The sequence below is a fragment of the Elephas maximus genome, chromosome 1, assembly GCF_024166365.1.
Source record: "Elephas maximus indicus isolate mEleMax1 chromosome 1, mEleMax1 primary haplotype, whole genome shotgun sequence".
Lineage (NCBI taxonomy): Eukaryota > Metazoa > Chordata > Mammalia > Proboscidea > Elephantidae > Elephas > Elephas maximus.
In genome coordinates this window covers 77,367,355-77,381,845 of record NC_064819.1, presented here as the reverse complement: position 1 = coordinate 77,381,845, position 14,491 = coordinate 77,367,355, and the positions used below count along the sequence as shown (strand labels likewise).

The 14,491-nt window shown below is 37.2% G+C and overlaps 1 non-coding gene across 1 annotated transcript; it reads right to left on the bottom strand.

Annotated features, from left to right (window-relative positions):
* Window positions 1-941: 941 nt before the first annotated feature.
* On the bottom strand, window positions 942-1,015 carry TRNAI-AAU (transfer RNA isoleucine (anticodon AAU)). The gene has a single exon. It is a non-coding gene; the product is annotated as a tRNA-Ile (tRNA).
* Window positions 1,016-14,491: the final 13,476 nt, after the last annotated feature.

Here is a 14,491-nt window from a genome sequence, read left to right as displayed (position 1 = left end):
ATATATGTCTAAAATAACGTGTGAAGAATTAATAGGCTTGAAAAGTGATAAAGTTTGATCAACTATTTTCAGTGAAATTAGTATAGGTCTGTATTTCAGCTTGTCTGTAGATTCAACTCCTGGTCTTTTTAATACAGATCAGCTAAGTATTGTTTTGAGATATGTATCTCCAACAGATGGAAAACCTGTCCAGTGATTATCACATTTACTACCTTCAAAAGTCATACCAGTGAAGAAATTGCAACAACGGGCTCAAGCATAACAAGGATTGTGAGGAAGGGACAGGAGCCGGCAGTGTCTCGTTCTGTTCTACTAGGGTCGCTATGAGTCGGAACCTTACTCGACGGCACTTAATAACAACAAGTATGACATTTTTACTTACTTGGAAGTTAAGGACATTTGGAAGTCAACTGGAAATTAGTGGACTGTCCAACTCCAGCATGTTACAGCACGTCCACCACCTCTGGTCTCAGCCAGTAAAATCCAAAAGAATCAGCCAATCGTGATGACAACCAAATATTCCCACGAATTTCTACAATATCTCAATACCACTCCTATTGATACAAATAGTGCTCTGTTACACATTGTAGAAATAACTCAGAGTGAAAATGGGAGACGTGAAATGCTTTCTAGAAAGTGAGGAATTGGATAAAATTGGTATCTTGAAAGCTTCATAAAAAGAGTTGGAAAGGCTACTTCCAGGCTGAAAATTTCTATAAGGCTGGAGACGGTTGGGGGATGGAAGCAGAAAGATGAAATTTTTTGATGAATCAGCTGATTGTGAAATATTAGAATGGCTACATCCTGGTCCAAGTAAAGAGGTTCCACAATTTAAAAAAAAATGTAGATTTTAAAAATTAGCAATAAACTACACATCCGAGTTGTAAGTAGGTGACAAGTAGAGCTTCACTGTTAAAAAAGGAAGAAAGGAAAGAGAACTCTGGCCGGTACGGGGATCGAACCCGCGACCTTGGCGTTATTAGCACCACGCTCTAACCAACTGAGCTAACCGGCCCGGACGCTGACTTTTTGCTTCTCTTCTCCTTTTCAATGGTTAATTCCTGCAGTATCGCTTCAGTGACAGCAGTTTTCTGGTTTTTGTATATCCTTACCAAAATTTGTTATTTTCTGTCTTTTATGACATTCTTGTGAACGTGAAGGGACCTTTCATTGTGGTTTTTAACTTGCATTTCCCTAATGACAGTGTTGTTGCGCATCTTTTCATGCGCCTGTGGAAATTCCTGTGTCTTCACTGGTGACACATCTATTCAAATTTCTGGCCCATTTTTTATTCGGGTTATTTGTTCTCTTATTATTGAACGATAAGAGTTTTTTTAAAAATACATTCTGATTCCAAGTCCGTTATTGAATATTTCATTTGTAAATATTTTCTCTCAGTATGTTGCTTGTCTTTTTACTTTTTAAATAATGTCTTTTGCAGTACAAATGTTTTAAAATTCTGTGAAGTCCAATTTGTCAATTTCATCTTTTACATTTTGTGTTTTTGGTGTGGCATCTAAGAAATCGTTGTCTAACCCAAGGTCACAAAGATTTACTTTTATGTTTTCTTTAGAGTCTTATAGTTTAGCTCTTACATTTTTACTTACTATCCATTTCGAGCTAATTTTTTATAATTTACGAAAGTTAGTTACAAATCTAACTCAATTCAACGTGAGGTATATTCATCTTTTTGTATGTGGATATCCAATTTTCCCCACACTATTTGTTGAAAAGACGATCCTTCTCCCTTTTGAATCTCCCCGGCACTTTTGACGAAAGTCAACAGACCATACGATAAAACTAATTGTTGCCGTCGAGTTATAGCACAGAGACCCTACCCGACGAAGTAGAATTTCGCCCATAGTTTCCAAGCAACGGCTGGTGGACCTTTCGGTTAGCTACCAAGCTCTTGACCACCACACCACCATATCTCCTTATACGGAAAAGGATATTTCTGGTCTCTCACTTCGGTTCGGTTAACCTATAATGTCTATCTATCTTTATGGCTGAATATATTGTCTTGATTATGGTAGCTTTGTACAAAACAAGTTTTGAAATTGTAAATCTTCCAAATTTGTTCTGCTTTTTTGCAAGACTGTTTTGGCTATCCTGGATTCTTTGCGTTTCCATACGAATTTTAAGATCAGTGTTTCAGTTTCTGCAAAAGAAGCTAGCTGGGATTTTGATAGGGATTGCCCTGGATTTATAGATCAATTAGGAAAGTAGTGTCACATGAACTGTATTCTTATCACGAACATAGGCTGCCTCATTATTTGTCTAAATCTTCTTTAATTCCTTTCGGCTTTTTTTTTTTTTTTTGGTAATTTTCGGCGAGAAGAAACTGCTCTCCAAGTCCTGGGGAGGGTCCTTGGGTCAAGTTTAGCGGTCTGCCTGCTGCGATCTGAAACCTTTTGAGCAGCGTTTGGGTCGTTCAGAGAAAGAGGAAGGAAGCTCGCTTGAGGTCATTTCTGTCTTTCTGGGTCAGATTCGCAAGGTTTGAGAAAGGCGAAATTTCTTGGAAAGTGAGGCTCATTCCTACCGAAAGGAGGGCTTTCTCTCTTTCGTCTTTTCTATTCCTGGTTAATTAAACCAAACCAAACCTACCGGAGTCGAGTCGATTCCGCGTCTTTCTCCCCCGAAGCCTTTGGTGGTTTTCAAGTGCCAACCTTTCTATTAGCAGCCGAGGGCTTTAACCACTGCGGACTAGTGCTCCTCCTGGTTGATTGGGAACAGTGGCTTCGGAAAAATAACAAAGGTTTCCAGCTTTCGCCGAACTGCACGAATTAATTCCAGAAAGGGAAAATAAGAAATGCTTCCGTTTGCGGAGTGGCCGGTTGGCTCAGTTGGCTAGGGCGTGGTGCTAATAACGCCGAGGTCGCGGGTTCGATCTCCCTAGGGACTAGAGTGTTTATTTGTTTTTTGCAGTGAAACTCAACTTGTCACTTACTTACAATTTGGATTTGCAGTTTATTGCTAATTTTTAAAATCTACATACTTTTTTTTTTAATTGTGGAACCTGTTTACTTGGACCAGGATATAGCCATTCTAATATTTCACAATCAGTTGATTCACCAAAAAATTTCATCTTTCCGCTCCATCCCCCCATCCTTCTCCAGACTTACAAAAATTTTGAGCTTGGGAGTAGCCTTTCCAACTCTTTTTATGAAGCTTTCAAGATACCAATTTTATCCAATTCCTCACTTTCTAGAAAGCATTTCACGTCTCCCATTTTCACTCTGAGTTATTTCTACAATGCGTGACAGAGCACTATTTGTATCAATAGGAGTGGTATTGAGATATTGTAGAAATTCGTGGGAATATTTGGTTGTCATCACGATTGGCTGACTCTTTTGGATTTTACTGGCTGAGACCAGAGGTGGTGGACGTGCTGTAATATACTGGAGTTGGACAGTCCACTAATTTCCAGTTGACTTCCAAATGTCCTTAACTTCCAAGTAAGTAAAAATGTCATACTTGTTGTTATTAAGTGCCGTCGAGTAAGGTTCCGACTCATAGCGACCCTAGTAGAACAGAACGAGACACTGCCGGCTCCTGTCCCACCCTCACAATCCTTGTTATGCTTGAGCCCTCACAATATCCTTGTTACAGTTGCAGCCACTGTGTCAGTCCATCTCGTTGAGGGTCTTCCTCTTTTTCGCTGACCCTCTACCTTACCAGGCATGAAGTCCTTTTCCAGGGACTGGCCCTCCTCCCCCCCATAACATGTCCAAAGTATATTGAGAGAAGTTTTGGCTATTCTTGCTTCTACGGAACCCTTTGGCTTTATTTCTTTCAAGTGAGATTTGTTCGTTCTTCTTACAGTCCATAGTATATTCAATTATTCTTCAGCAACACCATAATTCAAAGGCATCAATTCGTGTTCCCTCTTCTTTATTCATTGTTAAGCTTTCAAAGGCACATGAGGCGATTGAAAACACCATGGCTTGGGTCAGGCATACCTTAGTCCTTAAAGTGACATCTTTGCTTTTTTTTTTTTTTTTTTTTTTAAACACTTTAAAGAGGTCTTTTGCAGCAGATTTGCCCACGCAATTGGTCATTTGATTTCTTGACAGCTGCTTCCATGGGCGTTGATTGCGGTTCCAAGTAAAATTAAATCCTTGACAACTTTAGCCTTTTCTCTGTTTATCATGACGTTGCATGTAAGTAAAAATGTCTTACTTACCTGAGCCTAAAACTGAACTCTCTATGCATATTTGCATGATAATTTCATAACATGGCAGATAAATTCACTAGAACATAATTTCCAGGAGGATAGGTGCAGTGCCTGGTTTTGCTGATCAATGAATCCCCACCGTCTATTGCAGTGCATAGTACACAATGGGCACACAATAAATGTTAGTTGAACAAATCTGTGAACCCTTACCACGATCCTACAAGGTAAGTGTTATCCTAATTTCGAGATGAGCTGAGGTTCATGGCGATTAGTTAATTGTCCAAGATGCAGAGTTAGTAAAAGAGTTATAACTCCCTATTTTTCTTGGATTCGAGGGCATATCATCTGCAGGAAATGTGGAAATATATAACTTAGAAGATAAAAAGGAATTAAATTATTCCCCTTAAGAGAATGGATATAATTAAAAGGATTCATCTTCAGACAGGAATGGAAAAATACACAGATTGATGTTTTCGAATGGGGTTTTCAGAATCATAATAGTGAGATTTAAATTATGTAACTAAATAAGCAAATTGAATACTCTGTAGGAAGGGGCCCAATAGAAAATAGAACATTTTCATTTTAGACTGATAGAAATGCCCCAGCAGAGTTGAAGGTCACTTCATAGCCCAGGCACCAAGAGGTTGACTACCTGGTCAAGGTCATTTAGCCAAATGGTGGCAAAATTGAGACAAGAAACCTTTGCATTCTGGCTTCTAGTTTGAACTGTTAAGAACATTACTATACCACCTCTCTCTCTCGAAGATCAAGGACTTCTCTCTTAGAAGCAGATTTTTATCTTGAGGTGCCTATTATTACGTTTTTTTTTTTTTTTTTTTTACTGTTACGCTATGAGTCGGAATCAGCTTGATGGTACTGGGTTTTGGTTTTTTACTATTATGCCTGCTTTAAAAATGGAAAACAATAATAATAACTAATTTGTCTAATCATGTTTGTATTAAATTAATTTTGTTAACAAATCAATTCCTAGATTCCAACATTTTATGTCAAATATGATTTCTAGAATGTGTGTGCACCTTTATTGAATTCTTGCCTCATTTTTCCTTTGGTGTTTGTTTTTGCATGCCTTTATCTGTTGCATGATTTATCACACAATTTTGCAGTGCTTCTCTCCCTCAGTGAGTTATTGCTCCCTTAACAGTAAAAGAAAAAATGTAATTCAAAACCAAATGCATTTCATGTACTTTATTTTATAGCATTTAATTTAAAATAATATGAAGTAAAAACTCATTACTAATTCACACATGCAGCATCAGTACCCAACATAAGTCCATAAGGAAATATAATGAAGGTGGAAGTAGTGTACATGATTAACAGACTGCAAAAAATAGCGAAAAGCTCACAAACTCACCCATAAAGAGAAAGACCAGGGCCAGATTAAGGCATGAGAGGGCCCTAAGCACTGATAATCTGTGATGTCCCCTCATCTAGTTACTTACCCATTCAAATGGGATATGTGAGTTATATATTATATACACATATATTATATATGTGTGTGTGTGCACACATGTGTACATGCATATGTGTCTTAGCTATTCATGATGTAACTTTAAAAAAAACATAATATTGGCGATTGAATGCAAAAGTGGCATATGCATTTTAGCAAAATGAGATGAACCGAATTATAAAAGTTTTATTGCGTGTAAGAGACAAAGATTTTTACTACATACTGCATTTTCTATGAAGAGAATATTCCACATATTCTACAAAAAAGAAAAGGAGTCAGCGAACTTAGTTGTTTCAACAATCAATGTAAAATTCTGTTGGTCTCCCACAATGAAAAATTGACTTTCACCAGTTTTGATTTAAATGGCTCATACTTCAATTCTGATGTCTGTTTTGTATTAAATGCTATAATAATAAATGGACAAATGAAGAAAAGTCAAAAGAAAATAATCAGAAAACAAATATTACAATGAATTACTCTTTTATTACATTTCTATTCTTTGCTCTTAAAATTCTTCAGTGATTTCATCACAGTTAAGCTGCTGAAAAAACATCTACTTCCATACATAAGGATAATGAATCGAGTCTTTCTTGAATCATTGTTCTACGCTGAGGGATTTTAATCTCTTCAGGGATGAATGTGAGTGTTCTGCTGTGCAGTTTGTGATAATTTAAGTTGGGAATACACGTAAAGCCATTTTAACATCAAAAAATACGTGTTGTATTTTGTATTTTGTCTTCTATTATAGAATCACACATGGCTGGCTACATGAGTAAAATTTGTCTGTCCTGAGTCTGTAAACTTAGTTCTCATTTAAGAATGAAATTGTTGCACTTCTCCATAAAGGTTTATATTTAAGTCATCAGGAGAAGCCTGCACTAGTTTCTTGGATGCCTTTATGGATTCTTCATCAGGTACATATACACTATTTAAGAAGGAAAACCTATTTGAAAGAACTTCACACACTTTCACCCTTCTTTTCATGCAAGATTGGAGTATGTCAATGATGGTGTAGTATGTGATTAAGCGAAATTGATCTCTGGCACTCAGTGATACTTCTGGAGCACTTCTGTCATTTACTTGTTTCTCTCTAATGCTCTGTGAAGGTGAATTGTTTGGTAATCAGTATTTGGCAATATTTGTTTTGTGTTTTCAAAATTTTCTCTTAAATTATGTAAATATCCTGTTGATGATTTATAGAGATCTGTGCATGTCTTTAAGTTTACTCCTGGATCTTGGAGAGCTTTACTAGTCCGACAAAAATGCTGCAATGTATTATTCCACACAACCAACATAAATATATGCTCTAGTGTTTGAATTTTGTTGGCGATGTTTTTGGCTTCTCTTTGGTATCTCCTTTTTGTGTCTGGTCTTCAGCAATATTTCTAAGGCATCTAGAATCTGAGAGTAAGATTCCAGGATTGCACGCATTGCTACAGCATAGGCTTTCTTACGCGTTTTACAAAGACATTGTAATACTCTATCATTGCCTAAATACGTTTTAAGAACTGCTCATTGGCGAGTAGAAAGAAAACAAAAAAATCTGTTGCTGTGAAGTTCATTCAGATTCACAGCGACCCTATAAAACAGAGTAGAACTGCCCCATAAGGTATCCAAGGAGCGGCTGGTGGATTCGACACTGCCAAACTTTGTCTAGCAGCCAGATACAACCATTGCGCCACCAACAGCCAGGCAAAAAACATGTAGAGTAACTGAACAGTAGGAAAAAAATCAACTGCTTCCGGACAACAATCTATTGTGCTGCATCCTACAAGATTAAGTGAATGCTCAGCACATGGTATGGAAATGGCATATTCATTAAGTTCTGAAATTTTCTGTTGTGTGTCTTTATAAAGCCCTGACATATTGGCAGCATTGTCATAGGACTGGCCTCCGCACTTAGAAAAATCAATTTTGCAAAGTTGACCTAAATAGTGAAGTATTTGATTTGCAATTTCTTCACCAATATGACTTTTTAAGCTTATAAACATGATAATCGCTGGACAGGTTTTCCATTTGTTGGAGATACTTATCCTGAAACAATACTTAGCTGATCTGTATGAGAAAGATCAAGAGTGGAATCTACAAACTGAAATATACAGCTATACTTATTTCACTGAAAATAGTAGAATGAACTTTATCATTTATCAAGTTTATTAATTCTTCAAGCGTTGTTTTAGACTTATATGATGGGTTGCCCTTTCCAGTGTTACCATATTTTGAGATTGGACCTGCTAAATATGCATCAAACTGAGCAACAAGTTCAAGGGAGCCAAACATTTCATTTCTTCCTCAAAAAGATAGTTCACATTCAGTCATTCAGTGATTGTTATAATGACAGCAACAACATTGCAAAACAACTTTCCGATACCGACATTCTTCATTAATTTGTATTTCCAGTCCATGACTTAAGTCAAAATCATGTGTTTGGTTTAAATATGACAACATACAGTCTCTGTGAATTGAACTGTTTCATGTTTATCAATCATATTTGAGTTGCACCAATTGCTAAATCTATCTGTAGCAAGTCAAGACTTAAATGATTTAGGACTGAATAGTTTGCAAAGAAAACAATATACAGAGCCGACTGACAGAGAATACAGCAGCCACTCTCATAATTTTCACCATTAGCTTTGCACCCTAGAAATATATTCTGGCTCCAGAATTTCGTTTGTTACCATCCATAAATTTTTTTTTTTATTAACTTTTATTGAGCTTCAAGTGAACGTTTACAAATCAAGTGAGACTGTCACATATAAGTTTATATACACCTTACTCCGTACTCCCACTTGCTCTCCCCCTGAGTCAGCCCTTCCAGTCTCTCTTTTCGTGACGATTTTGCCAGCTTCCAACTCTCTCTATCCTCCCATCCCCCCGCCAGACAGGAGATGCCAACACAGTCTCAAGTGTCCACCTGATATAAATAGCTCACTCTTCATCAGCATCTCTCTCCTACCCACTGCCCAGTCCCTTTCATGTCTGATGAGTTGTCTTCGGGAATGGTTCCTGTCCTGTGCCAATAGAAGGTTTGGGAACCATGACCCCCGGGATTCCTCTAGTCTCAGTCAGACCATTAAGTCTGGTCTTTTTATGAGAATTTGGGGTCTGCATCCCACTGATCTCCTGCTCCCTCAGGGGTTCTCTGTTATGCTCCCTGTCAGGGCAGTCATTGGTTGTGGTCGGGCACCAACTAGTTCTTCTGGTCTCAGGATGATGTACGTCTCTGGTTCATTTGGCCCTTTCTGTCTCTTGGGCTCTTAGGTATCGTGTGACCTTGGTGTTCTTCATTCTCCTTTGATCCAGGTGGGTTGAGACCAATTGATGCATCTTAGATGGCCGCTTGTTAGCATTTAAGACCCCAGACGCCCCATTTCAAAGTGGGATGCAGAATGTTTTCATAATAGAGTTATTTTGCCAATTGACTTAGAAGTCCCCTTAAACCATGGTCCCCAAACCCCTGCCCTTGCTCCGCTGACCTTTGAAGCACTCACTTTATCCCGGAAACTTCTTTGCTTTTGGTCCAGTCCAGTTGAGCTGACCTTCCATGTATTGAGTATAGTCCTTCCCTTCACCTAAAGCAGTTCTTATCTACTAATTAATCAGTAAAAAACCCTCTCCCACCCTCCCTCCCTCCCCCCTTGTAACCACAAAAGTATGTGTTCTTCTTAGTTTATACTATTTCTCAAGATCTTATAATAGTGGTCGTATACAATACTTGTCCTTTTGCCTCTGACTAATTTCACTCAGCATAATGCCTTCCAGGTTCCTCCATGTTATGAAATGTTTCACACTTTCGTCACTGTTCTTTATTGATGCGTAGTATTCCATTGTGTGAATATACCACAATTTATTTAACCATTCATCCGTTGATGGACACCTTGGTTCCTTGAGCTTTTTGCTATTGTAAACAGAGCTGCAATAAACAAGGGTGTGCATGTATCTGTTTGTGTGAAGGCTCTTATTTCTCTAGGGTATATTCCGAGGAGTGGGAATTCTGGGTTGTATGGTAGCTCTATTTCTAACTTTTTAAGAAAACGCCAGATAGATTTCCAAAGTGGTTGTACCATTTTACATTCCCACCAGCAGTGTATAAGAGTTCCAATCTCTCCGCAGCCTCTCCAACATTTATTATTTTGTGTTTTTTGGATTAATGCCAGCCTTGTTGGTGTGAGATGAAATCTCATCGCAGTTTTAATTTACATTTCTCTAATGGCTAATGATCGAGAGCATTTTCTCCTGTATCTGTTAGCTGCCTGAATATCTTCTTTAGTGAAGTGCATGTTCATATCCTTTGCCCACTTCTTGATTAGGTTGTTTGTCTTCTTGTGGTTGAGTTTTGACAGAATCATATAGATTTTAGAGATCAGGCGCTGGTCGGAGATATCATAGCTGCAAATTCTTTCCCAGTCTGTAGGTGGTCTTTTTACTCTTTTGGTGAAGTCTTTAGATGAGCATAGGTGTTTGATTTTTAGGAGCTCCCAGTTATCGGGTTTCTCTTCGTGACTTTTGGTAATGTTTTGTATTCTGTATATGCCTTGTATTAGGGCTCCTACCGTTGTCCCTATTTTTTCTTCCATGATCTTTATCGTTTTAGTCTTTATGTTTAGGTCTTTGATCCACTTGGAGTTAGCTTTGTGCATGGTGTGAGGTATGGGTCCTGTTTCATGTTTTTGCAAATGGACATCCAGTTATGCCAGCACCATTTGTTAAAAAGACTATCTTTTCCCCAATTAACTGACACTGGGCCTTTGTCAAATATCAGCTGTTCATATGTGGATGGATTTATATCTGGGTTCTTAATTCTGTTCCTTTGGTCTATGTGCCTGTTGTTGTACCAGTACCAGTACCAGTACCAGGCTGTTTTGACTACGTGGCTGCATAATAGGTTCTGAAATCAGGTAGAGTGAGGCCTCCCACTTTCTTCTTCTTTTTCAGTAATGCTTTGCTTATCCGAGGCTTCTTTCCCTTCCATATGAAGTTGGTGATTTGTTTCTCTATCACCTTAAAAAATGACATTGAAATTTGGATCGGAAGTGCGTTATATGTATAGATGGCTTTTGGTAGAATAGACATTTTTACTATGTTAAGTCTTTCTATCCATGAGCAAGGTATGTTTTTCCACTTAAGTAGGTCCTTTTTAATTTCTTGTAGTACTGCTTTGTAGTTTTCTTTGTATAGGTCTTTTACATCTTTGGTAAGATTTATTCCTAAATATTTTATCTTCTTGGGGGCTACTGTGAATGGTATTGATTTGGTTATTTCCTCTTCGATGTTCTTTTTGTTGATGTAGAGGAATCCAAGTGATTTTTGTATGTTTATCTTATAACCTGAGACTCTGCCAAACTCTTCTATTAGTTTCAGTAGTTTTCTGGAGGATTCCTTAGGGTTTTCTGTGTATAAGATCATGTCATCTGCAAATAGAGATAATTTTACTTCCTCCTTGCCAATCCCAATGCCTTTTATTTCTTTGTCTAGCCTAATTGCTCTGGCTAGGACCTCTAGCACAATGTTGAGTAAGAGCGGTGATAAAGGGCATCCTTGTCTGGTTCCCGTTCTCAAGGGAAATGCTTTCAGGCTCTCTCCATTTAGAGTGATGTTGGCTGTTGGCTTTGTATAGATGCCCTTTATTATGCTGAGGAATTTTCCTTCAATTCCTATTTTGCTGAGAGTTTTTATCGTAAATGGGTGTTGGACTTTGTCAAATGTCTTTTCTGCATCAATTGATAAGATCATGTGGTTTTTGTCTTTTGTTTTATTTATATGGTAGATTACATTAATGGTTTTTCTAATATTAAACCAGCCTTGCATACCTGGTATAAATCCCACTTGGTCATGGTGGATTATTTTTTTGATATGTTGTTGAATTCTATTGGCTAGAATTTTGTTGAGGATTTTCGCATCTATTTTCATGAGGGATATAGGTCTGTAGTTTTCTTTTTTTGTGATGTCTTTACCTGGTTTTGGTATCAGGGAGAGGGTGGCTTCATAGAATGAGTTAGGTAGTATTCCGTCAATTTCTATGCTTTGAAATACCTTTAGTAGTGGTGTTAACTCTTCTCTGAAAGTTTGGTAGAACTCTGCAGTATAGCCATTCAGGCCAGGGCTTTTTTTTTGTTGGGAGTTTTTTGATTACCGTTTCAATCTCTTTTTTTGTTATGGGTCTATTTAGTTGTTCTACTTCTGATTATGTTAGTTTAGGTCGGTAGTGTTTTTCCAGGAATTCATCCATTTCTTCTAGGTTTGCAAATTTGTTAGAGTGCAATTTTTCATAATAATCTGATATGATTCTTTTAATTTCAGTTAGGTCTGTTGTGATGTGGCCCTTCTCATTTCTTATTCGGGTTATTTGTTTCCTTTCCTGTATTTCTTTAGTCAGTCTGGCCAATGGTTTATCAATTTTGTTAATTTTTTCAAAGAACCAACTTTTGGCTTTGTTAATTCTTTCAATTATTTTTCTGTTCTTTTTTTAAATTCATTTAGTTCAGCTCTAATTTTTATTATTTGTTTTCTTCTGGTGCCTGATGGATTCTTTTGTTGCTCACTTTCTAATGTTCAAGTTGTAGGGACAGTTCTCTGATTTTGGCTCTTTCTTCTTTTTTGTATGTGTGCATTTATTGATATAAATTGATCTCTGAGCACTGCTTTTGCTGTGTCCCAGAGGTTTTGATAGGAACTATTTTCATTCTCGTTGCATTCTATGAATTTCCTTATTCCCTCCTTAATGTCTTCTATAACCCAGTCTTTTTTCAGGAGGGTATTGTTAAGTTTCCAAGTATTTGATTTCTTTTCCCTAATTTTTCTGTTATTGATTTCCACTTTTATGGCCTTGTGGTCTGTGAAGATGCTTTGTAATATTTCGATGTTTTGGATTCTGCAAAGGTTTGTTTTATGACCTAATATGTGGTCTATTCTAGAGAATGTTCCATGTGCACTACAAAAAAAAAGTATACTTAGTAGCAGTTGGGTGGAGAGTTCTGTACAAGTCAATGAGGTCAAGTTGGTTGATTGTTGTAATTAGGTCTTCCATGTCTCTCTTGAGCTTCTTTCTGGATGTCCTGTCCTTCTCCGAAAGTGGTGTGTTGAAGTCTCCTACTATAATTGTGGAGGTGTCTATCTCACTTTTCAGTTCTGTTAAAATTTGATTTATGTATCTTGCAGCCCTGTCATTGGGTGCATAAATATTTAATATGGTTATGTCTTCCTGGTCAATTGTCCCTTTTATCATTATGTAGTGTCCTTCTTTATCCTTTGTGGTGGATTTAAGTTTAAAGTCTGTTTTGTCAGAAATTAATATTGCTACTCCTGCTCTTTTTTGCTTATTGTTTGCTTGATATATTTTTTTCCATCCTTTGAGTTTTAGTTTGTTTGTGTCTCTAAGTCTAAGGTGTGTCTCTTGTAGGCAGCATATAGACGGAGAGTGTTTCTTTATCCGGTCTGAGACTCTGTCTCTTTATTGGTGCATTTAGTCCATTTACATTCAGTGTAATTATAGATAAGTAAGTGTTTAGTGTTGTCATTTTGATGCCTTTTTATGTGTGTTGTTGACAATTTCATTGTTCCACTTACTTTTTTGTGCTGAGACGTTTTTCTTTGTAAATTGTGTGATCCTCATTTTCATAGTATTTGACTTTATGTTTGCTGAGTCGTTACGTTTTTCTTGCTTTTTATTTTGAGTTATGGAGTTGTTATACCTCTTTGTGGTTACCTTAATATTTACCCCTATTTTTCTAAGTAAAAACCTAACTTGTATTGTCCTATATCGCCTTGTATCCCTCTCCATATGGCAGTTCTATGCCACCTGTATTTAGTCCCTGTTTTTGATTATTGTGATCTTTTACATATTGACTTCAATGATTCCCTGTTCTGAGCATTTTTTTTTAATTAATCTTAATTTGTTTTTGTGATTTCCCTATTTGAGTTGATATCAGGATGTTCTGTTCTGTGACCTTGTGTGGTGCTGGTATCTGAGATTATTAGTTTTCTGACCAATTTCCTTTAGTATTTCTTGTAGCTTTGGTTTGGTTTTTGCAAATTCTCTAAGCTTGTGTTTATCTGTAAATATCTTAATTTCGCCTTCATATTTCAGAGAGAGTTTTGCTGGATATATGATCCTTGGCTGGCAGTTTTTCTCCTTCAGTGCTCTGTATATGTCATCCCATTGCCTTCTTGCCTGCATGGTTTCTGCTGAGTAGTCTGAACTTATTGATTCTCCCTTGTAGGAGACCTTTCTTTTATCCCTGGCTGCTTTTAAAATTTTCTCTTTATCTTTGGTTTTGGCAAGTTTGATGATAATATGTCTTGGTGTTTTTCTTTTTGGATCAATCTTAAATGGGGTTTAATGAGCAACCTGGATAGATATCCTCTCATCTTTCATGATGTCAGGGAAGTTTTCTGGCAGCAGATCTTCAACTATTCTCTCTGTCTTTTCTGTCCTCCCTCCCTGTTCTGGGACTCCAATCACACGCAAGTTATCCTTCTTGATAGAGCCCCACATGATTCTTAGGGTTTCTTCATTTTTTTTAATTCTTTTATCTGATTTTTTTTCAGCTATGTTGGTGTTAATTCCCTGGTCCTCCAGATCTCCCAGTCTGCATTCTAATTGCTCGAGTCTGCTCCTCTGACTTCCTATTGTGTTGTCTAATTCTGTAATTTCATTGTTAATCTTTTGGATTTCTGCATGCTGTCTCTCTATGGATTCTTGCAACTTATTAATTTTTCCACTATGTTCTTGAATAATCTTTTTGAGTTCTTCAACAATTTTATCAGTGTGTTCCTTGGCTTTTTTTGCAGTTTCCCTTATATCATTTCTGAGGTCATCCCTGACGTCTTGAAGCATTCTGTAAATTAGT